Below are 16,154 nucleotides of genomic sequence, written 5' to 3'. Positions count from 1 at the left end.
GGCGCATGGACATGCGCCGGTATGCGTTGTATTGCGTTTTACGACGCATGCGTCAGTTTGACGCATCAGACAGGGCGCGGAGAACGCTACTTTTAGCATTTTCCCTGCCCCAAAATTCAGGAACATTACTAGTTTATGGCAACACATGCGTAAAAAACGCAGCCTTGTGTATTGCGTTGTTGGTTGCGTCGACGACGCTGCGCCCAACAACGCAAATGTGAACATTACCTAAGCTGCAAAACCATCAGTCCCAAAGGACCCCTTTAAGCAGCGTCAGCCATCCCTGGCCGAGTACCACAGGTGGCGTCACGAACACTACTACATTAGACTTTATTCCCATTTTCATTAATCCTTTTTAATGGATGCCCAGGGCCACAGACTGGGTCACTGCCACCGTAACCACCCCTTCAAGAACAGAACTGGCCCGGTACAGAGTACCCCACGGTCCTAGCGGGTGCTCCAACTCCCTGGCTGGGCAGCGTGTGTGTTGTCCAGAGGTACATCACATTTATCACCAACGTCGCTTGTAGTGGGAACCTAGTGACTGAAACAGATGTAGATGGAGCAGGGAGGAGATATGACAATATTACGGTATGGGGACACATCGTCTTTTTCAGGTGGGTCCTCTCAGAAACCTGAAAAGGCACTTAATAATGCTAAATATAAGGAAGATTTACACTGCAATATTACAATGACTTGATGTGCACACGTTCGGGCTTTTGAGCTTTTTTTTAAAGCAATTTAGGCTCTCAAAGCAGTAAAGCAGTTAAAAGAATTGACCTGACAAATCTTCATTCAGCTTTCACTACATTATATGCAAAAAATAAACAAAAATCCACTGCCAGTGAAGACTATGCAAAAAACGCTGAAGAAACTACTGAAAAGGCTCTCCAGGACAAAAGACCCCAGCTTGTCCTGAAGCATCTTCCTCCTGTAAAACTCGGCGATTACACAGACATAACCGGGTGTGGTTCTTCTATAGCAATGTTTCCTTACTACTCTTACTGGTTCATTGTTGGCCAAACTACATTGCAGAGTAGCTGACATTCATAGGACACAAGGATCGACCTGTAGAAGAAAATTGATTCTCCAAAAATAAGACAGGGTCTTATATTATTTGTTGCTCCTAAAGATGGGTTAGCGCTTATTTTCAGGGAATGTCAAATTTTTTTTCCATTAACAACAGTCTATATTTGTTTTTGAGCAAAATTTAAATATAATCATGTGCGAAAAGAAATCAGAGGCGCTCCCCTCTGGTGGAATGAATCCTCAAACAGATGTCAGTTATGAACCACTCCTTCGAGTGATGTCCAGAATGGTGAAGATACTTTGTATTTGCCAAATGAAATTCATTTAAAAACCATGAGTATTAAAGATGTTTTCATGCTTGCGATAATTCAAAAATCATAAAAAACTTTAAATAGGTATTAAAATCACAACGTGTTTTTACTCTAAAAGAGCCTTCCTCGGGTGACTAAAGCAAAATGACTTGTGGGGGGTTTTATATACACCCCTATCCAATGTGGGTGCAGTTACAACTGTGAAAACTTGTATGTGTTTCCACTTACCTGCAACAAAATCATGTGTGACCAAAAAGACCAATATGTTCTGACCAGAGCTTCTCAAAAGGATATTAAATAAACTCCTTTCCTAAAAGGTATGTAGTTTCACCTTGCCAAGTGGAGAGAAAAAAAAATGTAATCAACAATAAAAGATAATAATAAATAAATAATAAATAAATATCTCATTGCCACTTTTTTCTTTTATAAAACCCTACAGAATTGTTTTGTCCCATATTCAGCTTGCATATTCCTCTCCTTCTAAACATATGTGGTTTCCCAAGCATTGGGGGATGCAATTACCACACCAAATTGTGCACAATAGAAAGAGGGGAAGGATTCTAAAACCAGATCTCTGGTGGTGCAACCGTAGACACTGGTCTCTGCGTGCTGCATAGCCTCCACCATCCCACTGAGACGCTCTGCAATAGAGGCGGTCCTGATCAAGCCAACCATCTGAACCAAGGTAATGAGGGAACCAGTTGGCATAGGGCAGGGGTGGGAAACTTTTCATGTGGCCTGCGGCAGGTCCCCGGAGTCCACAATGCTCGGGCGGCAGCCGTATCCTGCCAGCTGCCGGCCCTTTAACCCCCAAGTGCGCGATATGCAGCGTTCATTACAGAACGCTGCCTGCACATGAATGATGATGTCATTGGGGTGGGCGGGTAGGAAGAGGAGCTGATACCAGAGAGATCTCTGTGCCAGCAGCTCTGTTCCTGTCTGCTGATGAGTGGTGATTTCTGTGTCCACAGCTCTGTACCTTTCTGCTGGTGATCTCTGCCCCTGAGCTATGTGCCCACCTGTGATCTCTGTGGCTCCCCCAGTTATGTGCCCCAATATGATCTCTGTGCCCCCCAACTATATGGCCCCCTGTGATCTGTGTTTCCCAGCTATGTGCCCCCATGGGATCTCTGTGCCCCTCCTGTGATCTCTGTGGCCCAAGTTATGTGCCCCCTGTGATCTCTGTGGCCCCAGTTATGTGCCCCCCTGTGATCTCTGTGCCCCATAGCTATATATACCCCTGTAATCCCTGTGCTTCCCGCTATGTGCCCCCTGTGATTTCTGTGACCCCCAGATATGTGCCCCCCTGTGATCTTTCCTCCCCCTGTGAACTCTCTGTGCCCCCTTCCTGTGATCTTTGTGCAACCCCCTTTTGATCTGTTCCCCCTGTTATCTCTCTACTCCCCCAGCTATATGCCCCCTGTGATTCCTGTGCCTTCCAGCTATATGCCCCCATGATCTCTGTGCCCCCCCAGCTATGTGCACTCCCGTGATCTCTGTGGTTCTCAGTTTTGTGCCCCCCTGTGATCTATGTGCCCCCTTTGCTCCCTGCTATGTACCCCTTGTGATAGCTGTTCTCCCATGTGTTCTCTGTGCCCCCTGGGATCCCTGTCCCCTCCAGCTATGTGCCACTCCGTGATCTCTGAGCCCCCTGTGATCTTCATGCCACCCCCTGGTGATCTCTGTGTCTCCCTGGTGATCTTGGAGTCCCACCTGGCGATCTATGTGCCTACCTGGTGATGTCTGTTCCCCCAGTGCTGTATATCCCCCTCCAGGGCTGTATGTGCCCCCAAGTGATATGTATATTCCCCAGTGCTGCATTTACCCCAGAAGTTCTGTATATCCCCTGAGTACTGTATTTCCCCCAGTGCTGTAGATCCGCCTACCTGTGATGTATATAGCCCCCAGTGATGTATGTGACCCCACCAGTGACATATATTTACCCAAGGACATATATACCCACAGTGCTGTCTGTGCTTCCTAGTCATGTATATAGCCCCTCAGTGTTGTTTATTACCCCCAGCCTCCACAGTGATGAATATGTGTGGCCCCCGAATGATGGTAGAAATTTCCAAATGTCCCCCGACTGGAAAAAGGTTCCCCATTCCTGGTATAGGGGAATACATAGTCAAGTAACTGCAGTATAAAATAATGTTTATAACAGATTCTGTATTAGAATGTCTACATATCTGAATGGGATAAAGTTGTAAATTAAAGTAGTTTATCTGAATATCTTAAAAGGAGCATTCAATACAAGAGAGAAAGAGAATTAAAAAAAATTCTAAATTAAAAAAAAAAAAAAAAAAAAAATATATATATATATTTTTCCAGGTAGGTTATTGCTCCTACAACAATCTACTTTTTACACAAGCTGATGAAGAATGATGGGGTTAGAAGGATCACTAAGGCCGTGGTCACATGTTCAGTATTTGGTCAGTATTTTACATTAGTATTTGTAAATCATAACCAGGAGTGGAACAATCAGAGGAAAAGTTTAATAGAAACATATGCACCGCTTCTACATTTATCACCCACTCCTTGTTTTGGTTTACCAATATTGATGTAAAATACTGACCCAATTCTGAACATGTGAAGGTGGCCTAATAGATTATTCTGTCCCTATACAAACAATGTTATGAGCAGTTCATCTCCTGTTTGCACCAGGTGATGTGCTAACGAGAAAAATGGCCCTGATTCATTAAGACTGTGCAGGCCAATTTTAATGAACTGGGTCACCGGAGTAAGATAATAATAATAATTTTTATAATAATAATTTTTATTTATATAGCGCCAACATATTCCGCAGCACTTTACAAATTATAGAGGGGACTTGCACAGACAATAGACATTACAGCATAACAGAAATACAGTTCAAAACAGATACCAGGAGGAATGAGGGCCCTGCTCGCAAGCTTACAGACTATGAGGAAAAGGGGAGACACGAGAGGTGGATGGTAACAATTGCTTTAGTTATTCGGACCAGCCATAGTGTAAGGCTCGGGTGTTCATGTAAAGCTGCATGAACCAGTTAACTGCCTAAGTATGTAACAGTACAGACACAGAGGGCTATTAACTGCATAAAGTGAATGAGAACATTCATTTTTTTTTTTTAAATAGGCCACACAGGGATCGTTACGTTAATGCATTGAGGCGGTAGGACAGTCTGAACAAATGAGTTTTTAGGGTACGCTTAAAACTGTGGGGATTGGGGATTAATCGTATTGACCTAGGTAGTGCATTCCAAAGAATCGGCGCAGCACGTGTAAAGTCTTGGAGACGGGAGTGGGAGGTTCTGATTATTGAGGATGCTAACCTGAGGTCATTAGCGGAGCGGAGGGCACGGGTAGGGTGGTAGATGCACCCAATTCATTAAAAGGAACAAACCACTTAATATATTAGGAATCTTAAAAGTGCCTTGCTCTTCTGTCAGAAATGTACACACAGTCATGCTCAAAAGTTTACATACCCCAGCAGAATTTTTGCTTTGTTGGCCTTTTTCAGAGAATATGAATGATAACACCAAAACTTTTTCTCCACTCACGGTTAGTGGTTGGGTAAAGCCATTTATTGCCAAACTACTGTGTTTTCTCTTTTTAAATCATAATGACAACCCAAAAAATCCAAATGACCCTGATCAAAATTTCACACACCCTGGTGATTTTGGCCTGATAATATGCACAGAAGTTGACAAAAATGGGTTTGAATGGCTACTAAGGGTAACATCCTGACCTGTTTGCTGGTAATAATAATAATAATTTTTTATTTATATAGCGCCAACATATTCCGCAACGCTTTACAAATGGTAATCAGTGTATGCACATAAAAGCTGAGTGAGTTTCTGGGATCCAGACAGACTCTTGCATCTTTCATCCAGCCACTGACATTTCTGGATTGTGAGGCATGGGGAAAGCAAAAGAACTGTCAGTGGATCTACAGGAAAAGGTAGTGGAACTGTATAAAACAGGAAAGGGATGCAAAAAGATATCGACGGAATTAATAATGCCAGTCAGCAGTGTTCCAATTGTGATTAACAAATGGAAAATCAGGGTCCCTGTAAAATCAAAACCACGGTCAGGTAGACCAACAAAAATTTTATCCACAACTGCAAGGAAAAGTGTTCAGGATGCAAAGAAAAACCCACAAATAACATTAGCTGACAGAACTCTCTGAAAACTAGCAGTGTGGCTGTTTCAAAATGCACAATAAGGAAGCGCTTGAAGAAAAATGGGCTGCATGGTCGAGTCGCCAGAAGTAGCCATTATTGTGTAAATACCACAACCATAAACATTACATTTGGAGAGAGGTCAACAAGGCTTATGATGAAAGGAACACCATTCCTACAGTAAAGCAGGGAGGTGGATCACTGATGTACTGGGGATGTGTGAGCTACAAAATGCACTGGAACTTGGTTAAAATTGAAGAAAAGTTGAATGCAGCATCATCAAATACTGGAGGCAAATTTGCAATAAGCCCGGAAGCTGCACATGGAACGTACTTGTTACAGAACTGCAACTCAGGACTAGGATAGAAAGGGGAAAAGCTGACCCTGAACTATGACTAGGCTGAAACCCTATGATGGCGTGGGTGAGCTGTTTCTTGTGAATAGACTCACCAACATTTCCTAGACTAAACTCAAAGACCTACAGGTGGGGGGAAGGGTATCCCTGAATGATCTAGGAACTGGGAACAAAAAACAAAAACAGGTAACCTCCTAGTAGTAAAATAGAGGAAGCTGCAGAAACGAAAGGAGAACCAAAAACAAAACTGGCAGAACTAGAGATCCCAGAACTGCACAACACAAAACACAGAAGGCTAACAAGGCACCAAGCCAGAACACTAGCAGATTAATGCTGTTGTCCAGTAAGGATTGGGAGACAGGTGCTGGGTAATAAAGGGTGATACAAACACCTGACCTAGGACAAACCCAGCACTAGGGGAAAAAGGCTAGCAGCCTGAAAACCACAACAAGATGGCGGATGGTCAAAAAAATAGATTCTAACAGTACTTGGCCGTTCCAACATTACAACGACCCAAAACACAAGGACAAGTCGACCTGTCATTTGCTACAGCAGAACAAATTGAAGGTTCAGGAGTGTCAATCTCAGTCTCAATATCATTGAGCCACTCTGGGGAGATCTCAAGAGCACAGTTCATGCTAGACAGCCTAGGAATTAACTGGAACTGGAGGCTTTTTGCCAAGAAGAGTGGGCAGCTTTACCACCTGAGAAAATAAATAACCTCATCCACAACTACCACAAAAGACTTCAAGCTGTCATTGAACTTAGAGGGGGAAATACACAGTGCTAAGAAATGGGGCATGTGAACTTTTGATCAGGGTCATTTGGATGTTTTAAGTTGTTATTATGATTTAGAAAAGAGAAAGCACAGTAGTTTGACGATAAATGGCTTCACCCACCACTAACCATAAGTGGTGTACATTTTTTTTGCGTTATTCATATTCTCTGAAAAAAGACCAAGAAAGCAAAAATTCTGCCGGGGTATGTAAACATTTGAGCACAACTGTATATATACACACACTGAACATACATACTGTATGTATTTACAAACACTGAACTTAATAGACCTGTGAAGTCACCAAAGGTCCGTAACGGCTTTCCGACATCAGGCGTAAATGTATTCTGATGTTAGACTCCGGCACTGAGTGCACATTTTTCCTGGCACTTGTCAGCTGTTTTGAACAGCTGACATGTGCCTCTAATAGCTGCAGGTGGAACCCCGATCTGTTGACCCGTTAAATTACACTGTCAAACTCTAACAGCAGCATTTAACTCATGCAAGCGCGTTGGAAATCCCCCCCATCGGTGACCCTGTCACGTGATCGCGGGTCACCGATGGGTTGGCATGACAACCGGGGTTCTCCAGCAGACCTCTATGGTTGTCAGTGCTGGATTGCTATGAGCACCGCCCGGTGGTTGGCGCTTATAGTAAGAGAGCACTTGTGCTACATACAGGCGATTTGATCATTGCTTGTATGTAGCAGAGCCGATTGGATTATGGCAGCTTCTAGTCTCCCGTGGAGACTATTGAAGCATGCCAAAAGTTAACAAAAGTTTTTAAAAATATAAAAAAATTAAAAAAATATAAAAGTTCAAATCACCCCCCAAATCAAACATACACACGTGGTCAAAATTGTTGGTACCACTTGTTTAATCACAGAAAAACCCACAATGTTAACATAAATAACTTGAATCTGACAAAAGTAGTAGTAAATAAAAGATCTATGAAAATGAACAAATGAAAGTCAGACATTGCTTTTTAACCATGCCTCCACAGAATTTTAAAAAATAAAACTCATGAAATAGGCCTTGACAGAAATGATGGTACCCTTAACTTAATATTTTGTTGCACAACCTTTTTGAGGCAATCACTGCAATCAAACGATTTCCCCTTCCTTCCTAGCATCGGCCTTGCCCTTGACTGTAACTAGGGCTTATTTTTGGAGTAGGGCTTATATTTCAAGCATACTCTAAAAATCCTGTAAAATCATGCTAGGGCTTATTTTCAGGGTAGATCTTATTTTCAGCAAAACACATTATTAATTGCACTGCAACCCTAAATCTTTTAATACATTAGGCTACCAGCAATGCTAGAATTTACCCTTGTCACAAGCCTAGACCTCCTTTGTCATTATTTTTAACTCCATTATTCATATCACCACACTGGGCAAAACATTCTGATCACTAAGCTGCTTTAGATCACCAAGGTATGAGCTACAAATAGCTTTGCTCTATCCTCACTAAATGAGGCAGACTCATGTAGCTATACAGGCAGATAAACCACTATACCGTGGTCCAATAAGAAGACTGTGGTTGAGTCTATGCTTTTATTGAACATGATAATGTATTGAAGTGATGAATTTGTATACAACCATAATACATACAGTCAGTGCATGATACAGCAGAAATACATATTACACATGTTATACATTGTGCATGAAGATTTACAAAACTAGTAACTGGCCTATGGTACGACTGACTAAGGTTAGTTTCATATTTGCGTTGGGCAGAGCTGTGGAGGACTGTGTATTTCCTCAGTTAAGCCCCACCCACTGCCGCACCTCTTCCATTCAGCTCCGCCTACATCTGCATGTGTCCTACGTACCTAACTTTAACATTGGGTGTGCAGGCCATGCGGATGTGTCCGCATGCATCGTTTTGATGCTGCGCCAACCGCAACAAAATGCAACTTGTTGCATTCAACGCAGTTCAGCGCAGCGTCAAAATGACGCACGTGGATGTATCCGCATACATCCACATGGCCTGCGTACCCAATGTTAAAAATAGGTACGCAGGACGCATGCAGATGTAGGAGCAGGAGGTAAATTTTCTCTGTACAAGTCATGAGTTATTGCAAGAGTCCCTGGCAGGGAGAGGAGGGAGAAGCTGGGTCCGGAGGTGAAGAGATGATGATTCATGTAGGGACAAGAGTCTTCCTGTTTCTACATAGAGAACAGAAAAGAGAAAAATTATCTGGGTAGAAAGGTAAAATGAGCAATTGTAAGTACACAGCCCTATATATTATGAAAAATGCACAATACTAAGAGGATAAAAACTTTGATGGGAGGAGAAGTGCTTCTTTCAATATTATTGGAATTATGTTATTTTCCTTTTAGGAATTACCATCTCCTGGTTAAATTTATAAGTTTGCTCCTAACTATAGAAAGGACCGAATATGTTAACTAATGAGCATACAGAAATTCCTGTGGGAGCCTTACATGGGTGTAGATGTGTCTGTTTTTTATTTAATCTAATTTAATATTTTTTCTTTTATTTCAGCTATACAACATTTACCCAAATGTCCTGAAGTATATACCTGGACCTCATCATAAAATGATGGAAAACTTTTCTTTCATGGCAGACTATATCAGGAAGAAAATGGAGATCAACATGAAAACTTTGGACAGTAATAACCCAAGAGATTTTATTGACTGTTTCTTGACCAAAATTGAGAAGGTAACCCCCTCCCAAACAAAAATATCCATCAGTTGTCCCATATATATATTAAGAAGCACTTTCTATCATTGTATACACTATTTTCTCTTGTCTACACACAGGAAGGGAAGACTAAAGCAGATATCTACAATACTGATACTTTGGTGATGAATACTTTGCTCATGTTCTTTGGTGGGACAGAAACAGTAAGCGCTACTATGAGATTTACATTATTGCTTCTTATGAAATACCCCAGTATAGCAGGTATGTAACTAGTATCAGACACATCTTTAAATGCCTTATGAGAACTTAAATGAAAGCTATCATCAGAAATTGACCTATCGTTTAAATCAGTATTTAAAGAAAAAAATTTGGTCAATATCCTTTATTTTATAAATGTTGCAATTTTCACACTGACCACTGGGGCTTTTTTACAATCTAACTTCTTGCTGTTTCAAGAAACAACACATGTACATAGCCTCAATATTCAGATCTAAACACTATCTTTTTGTATTGAAGTGTCTAATGAGCATGGGCAAAAGTCGTTGGGAAGGGAGGAGTAGCATGGTCAGACATGACATCAGATGAGCACAAAATACAAAGTTCCCCAGCTCTTGTAGATTTGCTATGAAGATCTTTGGCACAAAAAGTAAAAACCTTTGCTTATCTTGAAATGCAGATAAAGCAAACAAAGTGTCATGGTGAGCTGCAGCCGCTGATGCGGCCCAGCCCCATAGATGCCCCCAAGCCGACCAACCTCCCCCGGGGATGCAATATGGACCCTCTGTACTGCAGAGGGGTACCCAGGCAACCCGAACCAGGGGAGGGCAGAGACCGGGGCTCTGTGGCAGCTGAGCATGAGGACAAGGAAAGAGACACGCAGGACCCGACCACACCGCATAACTTCAGGCACAGAGAAAGCAAAGTCCACCAAAGCAAAGTCACACAGTACACAAACCAAACATGACTATGCCAGGCTCTCGATTCCACACCTCCAGAAGGGCACCACCCAGTGGACCCCAAGGCACCAACGGATCACCGAGGCACATATAGGCCAGACATCAGGACACAGGCAGGACATCAGGGTAAACAAGGTCAACAGGATGCAGGCAAGAAATACCAAAGATAGGACGGAACTAGAGTAGTAACGTATTCCAAAACGGGACTCTTAATGGGCAGCTGTATGTCAGGCGTCACGAAAGCTCAGGGTATTGGTGCTCAGCATAAGGAATATTCAGCGACAAGTCCAAATGTAAGAAGAAGAAGAACAATATGCGGCACTCACCCCAATATAGCTGTGAAGATCGTGAACTTTATTGGAGAACAACTTGAAAATACATCCGTCAGGACATCAGGTAAAACATGAGGGTGCGGTATAGGAGCACATGGACGACGGCCGTTTCACACACACAGGTGCTTCGACGGGTCTGGATAGTAGATTACAACAAGTCATTTCCTTTTAAAGGATCTCTAACATGTACACATAATTGGAAACGTGAATATAACCACTGAACTAATGTGATTAGTGCATAACTATGACATATTAAAATAAATCTACATACAGACTGATTTGTCGAATATTGATTTGTCAAATAATACTTGTAAAGAAAATAATATCGTATGGTATGTGATATCAAATTTGAAGTATCCTTTAGGTAGTGTCCGTCTGTATGTAGATTTATTTTAATATGTCACAGTTATGCACTAATCACATTAGTTCAGTGGTTATATTCACGTTTCCAATTATGTGAATACGGATGTATTTTCAAGTTGTTCTCCAATAAAGTTCACGATCTTCACAGCTATATTGGGGTGAGTGCCGCATATTGTTCTTCTTCTTCTTACATTAGGATGCAGGCAAGACATCAGGGTACAGACAGGACATCAGGACAGACATCAGGACACAGGCAAGGTCTCAGGACATCAGGAATACTGGATAGACATCTGGGACACTGGCGTGGCAGCCCAGGTCGTCGACTGGGACACTGGTGTGGCAGCCAAGGGCACAAGTTATATCAGGACATCAGACACAGGACATCAGGGTACACAAGGTCATCAGGACGCAGGCACGACATCAGGGTACAGACAGAACATCAGAACATCTGGACCCAGGGTCACCGGCAGACATCAGACAGGAGTCGTTCGGTTCTGGACATCCGACACGACCTACAAGCAGCACCAGTCATCAGGCTCCAAGCTCCAGCAGGGCCATCAGGTTCCAGACTGCGGTTGTCAGGCTCCGGGCATCAGACCTAGGAAGGAACTGAAGCGTGATGGTGCAAGCACCGCCGTACTGGACGTGGACCAAACAGGGTTAACACCGCATGGTAGTAAGAGCACAGAGTTGTAGATGCTCAGCAGAAACATCGGTTACAAGAGACTCAAAGTCACAGGGTGTGAGGCTCCAGATGCAGAGGTATTCCAGGAACATAATCACAGCAAACACAGTTCAGACAGGACAGTTACAGGATCAAGGATTCAGGCCTGGCTATACCGCCTCCAGGACAGGCACCAGAACAGGACTGAACAGGAATCAAGGCAAGGACTTTGATACCAAAACATAGACAGGAGAGGTGCATGAACACAAACACACATAGCAAAGTTCAGGAGCTTTGTGAGTAGCTCCAGCCCTGCCCAAAGGGCAGGGGAACTTTATATAGGATCTGCCCCTCAGCAATTGGCTGGGGACAGCATTTCAAGTACACACCCTAACCCTGATAAAAACAGGGGAGGTGTGGCCACGCACACCCTTAGCACAAACCGAAACCATTACAGCACAATCAGTGCAGGAACTGAGGCTCAGGGCATCTGGCTGTGACTGCATGCACTGACACATGTGGAAAGTCATGCACAGACATGCATTGTCACACCGAAAAGCAGATACAGACAGAACGGCATGACACATTGGCATCCACTTGTTTGAATATAAAACTTCACCAATTTATTAGTACAGTTTATATAATTACAGGTACATTAATAATATTGCATCAAGGCAATAAAATGACACATTTCAGGCATAAAACTGTTATTAATCATGACAAAAATATGACATCAGTTAAAGCGGTGTTGCTTGTCATTATGATACTGCCCTTGATAATCTGGAACCTTGTGATAAATTCTTCCTGAAAGAACAGTGGGTTTGAGTGAAAAAAAACCTAAGTACCATGAAATTGCAAAATTACGACTTACAGAAAAGAATTAATGATAGTAATATGAAACAAAAAACATTTCCAAAATTATATAAAAAATACATATAACACGAGAACATGATTTAAACATTAGGTAATTTTTAGATAATAGCTCCCGTTTAAACAACATATAAAAATTCTATAATTTTTTTGTTTTCCTCAGAGAAAGTTTACAATGAGATAGACAACGTAATTGGCCAACGTCCACCAAATTTTGAGGACAGATTCAAAATGCCGTACACAGACGCTTTTATACATGAAGTTCAGAGATTTGGTGATGTGACACCATTGGGTCTTCCCCATGAATTGACCATGGATACTAAGATTCGCAATTATATATTCAAGAAAGTAAGTACCAATTTAGACAAAGGAAAATATTAAAAATTAAAAAAAGCATTAAAAAAAGTTTACTCATCATTTTCTAATTATTTTCCAAATCACAGGGAACAGTTTTCACTCCAGTTCTTACAGGTGTGCACAATGACGAGACACAGTTCAAGAACCCTAAGAATTTTGACCCAAAAAACTTTTTGGATGAAAATGGTAAACTGATGAAGAACGAGTCCTTGGTGCCATTTTCTGCAGGTGAGGGTGACATGAAACTAGTTTCTGACACTAATATTTTAGTGAAAACATGGATTTTGGACCAAACAGGGCATCGAATTCTGGAGATATTCCACTTGGAAATGTATAAATTAAATGACAGCTGGGTGTTACCAGCCATATAACATTTGTTTGCTCCAAGTCAACAGAGCAGCTTTTCCTCTCCTGGGCTGCTTTGTTTCACGGGGTGTGACTGACCGCGTCATGCTGATTGCCAGCTGGCTCTCCGCAGTTATGTAGTGGGGAGAGGCTGTCAATAAGCATGACTTCGGCAGTACGCCCCGTCAACAGAGCAAAAGAGAATCCACGGCAGTCACAACAAGCAGGTAGGTAGCAAATACCTGCTTGTTAGTTCTTAGGCACATAGTAAAAAAATAAAAAATCCCGGATAAGCCCTTTAAAATGAATGTGTATGTAATATAAAGCCGAATATGTCACCGATTCTAGATGTTTTTTTATATTCACCATCTTTTATTTCCAGGTAAAAGAATTTGTCCGGGCAAGAGCTTGGCTCTTATGGAGCATTTCATTTTTATCACCACACTTCTGCAGAACTTCACAATCAAGTCACCAGTGTCCCTGGAGAAGATCTCAGTCACTGCGGTGGGATGTGGACTTGGCCATGTTCCTCCCACTTTTGAGATATGTCTTATACCCCGAACATGTTCTCAAGAAGAACAATAATATGATAAGTTGTAAGAAACTAAGAGATTAGGAGATTAGTGAAGTGTTCATGAGTGCGGGAAGCAATTTTTTTTATAGGGAAGAAAGATAACATTCCATGTATTACTCATTTGTATCATTAGCTTATGGAATAAATAACAGTTTACAGATTGGAAAGGAGCTGCATTACCAGGTACAGCACTTGAGAAGAGCATTGATATAAAAAAAAATCAATAAATACAAAATGTTATTTTTAGGGTTTCCTTTAAAAAAAGCAGCCGATCAGCCCTGCTGCAAGTATATACCACTGGATTATTCAATGCTGGTTAAAACAGAACGTCAGACATGATGGTGCTCAGCTATGCAGCTGTACAATCTTCAAAAATGAAGAGAAGAAAAATAAGTGGCACTCACCACTGGTGCATTATTTTGTGTTTTTTTATTCCAAGATCACATGAGAATTCAGAGTGAAGACACAGACTGGCAGAACCTGACTGGGACAAAAACGTAGCTCTGCCACACTAATCCCACCAGCCCACAAACGATAACACTCCCCAATCAATGAATTTTGGGTTGCTTGGTCATGCTCCTCAGCAATCTCTTGGAGGAGTTACTTGAAGAGCCACAGGTAAATGGTGCAACAGTGATATGATTGTTCCATTTACATGGCGTTCTTCAGAGCTCTGGTTCTCGGGATTTTGGGGGTCCCAGAGGTCGGATTCCCAGCAGTTGGAGAGTTATCCACTATCCAGAGGATAAGAGATAACCTTCAAACTCGTGATAATCCTTTTAAACAGGTTTTCAAGATTTTGTTTTATTTGCCCATAGGGATTTAGAAAATAATAAACCAATATGTGTGCATATACAGAATAATACAGATACTGATAAGGACAGGAGAAGTGGTACTGTGCAGTGTATATATACAGGATAATACATATACTGATAATTACACCCAATATACAGGACAGAAGTGGTACTGTGCAGTGTATATATAGAGGATAATACAGATACTAATAATTACACCCAATATACAGGACAGGAGGAGTGGTACTGTGTATATATACAGAAAAATACAGATACTGATAATTACACCCAGTATACAGGACAGGAGGAGTGGTACTGTGCAGTGTATATATACAGGATAATACAGATACTGATAAGGACAGGAGAAGTGGTACTGTGCAGTGTATATATAGAGGATAATACAGATACTAATAATTACACCCAGTATACAGGACAGGAGAAGTGGTACTGTGCAGTGTATATATACAGAAAAATACAGATACTGAAAATTACACCCAGTATACAGGACAGAAGTGGTACTGTGCAGTGTATATATACAGAAAAATACAGATACTGAAAATTACACCCAGTATACAGGACAGAAGTGGTACTGTGCAGTGTATATATACAGAATAATACAGATCCTGACAATTACACCCAGTATACAGAACAGGAGAAATGGTACTGTGCAGTGTATATATACAGAAAAATACAGATACTGAAAATTACACCCAGTATACAGGACAGAAGTGGTACTGTGCAGTGTATATATACAGAATAATACAGATCCTGACAATTACACCCAGTATACAGGACAGGAGAAGTGGTACTGTGCAGTGTATATATACAGAAAAATACAGATACTGAAAATTACACCCAGTATACAGGACAGAAGTGGTACTGTGCAGTGTATATATACAGAAAAATACAGATACTGAAAATTACACCCAGTATACAGGACAGAAGTGGTACTGTGCAGTGTATATATACAGAATAATACAGATCCTGACAATTACACCCAGTATACAGAACAGGAGAAATGGTACTGTGCAGTGTATATATACAGAAAAATACAGATACTGAAAATTACACCCAGTATACAGGACAGAAGTGGTACTGTGCAGTGTATATATACAGAATAATACAGATACTGAGAATTACACCCAGTATACAGAACAGGAGAAGTGGTACTGTGCAGTGTATATATACAGAATAATACAGATACTGAGAATTACACCCAGTATACAGGACAGAAGTGGTACTGTACTGTGTATATATACAGAAAAATACAGATACTGATAATTACACCCAATATACAGGACAGAAGTGGTACTGTGCAGTGTATATATAGAGGATAATACAGATACTAATAATTACACCCAGTATACAGGACAGGAGAAGTGGTACTGTGCAGTGTATATATACAGAATAATACAGATACTGAAAATTACACCCAGTATACAGGACAGAAGTGGTACTGTGCAGTGTATATATACAGAAAAATACAGATACTGAAAATTACACCCAGTATACAGGACAGAAGTGGTACTGTGCAGTGTATATATACAGAATAATGCAGATACTGAGAATTACACCCAGTATACAGAACAGGAGAAGTGGTACTG

The 16,154-nt window shown here is 41.4% G+C and overlaps 1 pseudogene; it reads left to right on the top strand.

Annotated features, from left to right (window-relative positions):
• Nucleotides 1–13,917, top strand: part of LOC138661805 (cytochrome P450 2F2-like) — a 58,264-nt pseudogene extending 44,347 nt beyond the window's left edge.
• Nucleotides 13,918–16,154: the final 2,237 nt, after the last annotated feature.

The sequence above is a fragment of the Ranitomeya imitator genome, chromosome 2 (assembly GCF_032444005.1).
Source record: "Ranitomeya imitator isolate aRanImi1 chromosome 2, aRanImi1.pri, whole genome shotgun sequence".
Classification (NCBI taxonomy): domain Eukaryota; kingdom Metazoa; phylum Chordata; class Amphibia; order Anura; family Dendrobatidae; genus Ranitomeya; species Ranitomeya imitator.
This window is presented reverse-complemented; position numbering and strand designations above follow the sequence as displayed.